This window comes from Mus pahari, chromosome 18, assembly GCF_900095145.1.
Source record: "Mus pahari chromosome 18, PAHARI_EIJ_v1.1, whole genome shotgun sequence".
NCBI lineage: Eukaryota > Metazoa > Chordata > Mammalia > Rodentia > Muridae > Mus > Mus pahari.
Window position 1 is genome coordinate 46,285,645 of NC_034607.1, and position 1,354 is coordinate 46,286,998.

General features: G+C 33.1%; 1 protein-coding gene across 1 annotated transcript in view; it reads right to left on the bottom strand.

Annotated features, from left to right (window-relative positions):
• The window catches only part of Sos1 (SOS Ras/Rac guanine nucleotide exchange factor 1), an 85,331-nt gene that overhangs the window by 21,093 nt on the left and 62,884 nt on the right, over positions 1-1,354 (bottom strand). The window lies entirely within an intron of this gene.

Consider the following 1,354-nt stretch of genomic DNA (forward strand, 5'->3'; position numbering starts at 1 on the left):
AAAAAAAAAAAAAAAGAAAGAAAGAAAAAAAGAAAAAAAAAAAGATAACCATTAGTATGCTGCCAAGTCAGCTGAAATATTTTCCTTAAAAACTAAGTAAATAACGGCAAGTGGGGCGGCTCATGGTGTGGTTACCATGCATAGGCTCTGGGTTCAAGTCCCAGAACAAGAAGCAAACAAAACATACTATCTAGAAACAAACAAACAAACAAACAAACAAAAAAGTACTTTTTTTACATACCAACAATCTATATATTAGTTTATTATATAGTGATATATATACATATATATATTATATGTTGTATCTTTATTTTCCCATCAAATAGTTAAAAAAAGAAAAGAAAAGGAAAAAAGAAAGCAAGCAAAAGAATGAAAGACAATTCTAGCCAAGTGTGGCTGATCAACAGCTGCAAAAGCCAGCACTTGGATGGCTAAGGCAAGACTGCCAATACACTGCTTGAAGCATACACTTAGCTCCAGGATTGCCTGCTCAAACAAACACACATACACACTCATAAAAAAATTTCTTAGTCCACACTTAACCTTTCTATTTGAGAGAACTTTTTACATATTAGTAATTTGTCAGTAAGAAAAACATTTTAAACCTAGTTTTCAGTGACATTAATAGTTTATAATCTAAGAAAAATTAAGTTCAAAAGTAAATATACATTAAATTTTTACAATATAAAGCTAACAACAGGTTACATTATTATTATTATTATTATTATTATTATTATTATTATTATTATTATTTTGGTTTTTCAAGACAGGGTTTCTATGTGTAGCCCTGGCTGTCCTGGAACTCACTTTGTAGACCAGGCTGGCCTCCAACTCAGAAATCCACCTGCCTCTGCCTCCCGAGTACTGAGATTAAAGGTGTGCACCACCACGCCTGGCTTAGATTATATTATTCTTTCTGAGGCTAATATAATACTAAGAATAAAACATCTATACTTAAAACCATCAAAAGAAATGGCTTATGAAATCAAACATGTTAACATATTTAAAGAATTATGTATAAATACTCTATTTACCTTATCAGGTGAATAATTAAAAACATGTAATGCAAGTACGCTTTAGATCTTAACTATTTTGTATAGTATAGAAGTTTGTATAGTATAGAAGTTAAGATCAGTGCTCTTGGGTCCAATTCTACTGGACTTGTAGATCAGGACCACTGAGATGAGTAAACAAGAATCTGTCACACACTGAAAACGCAGGGGCGCTTTCCCTTAAACAGCTACTAAAGACCCGAAGGACACTAGTTATACCCGAAGGACACTGCTCTCTCTCACTAGTTATACCCGAAGGACACTGCTCTCTCTCACTAGTTATACCCGAAGGACACTGCTCT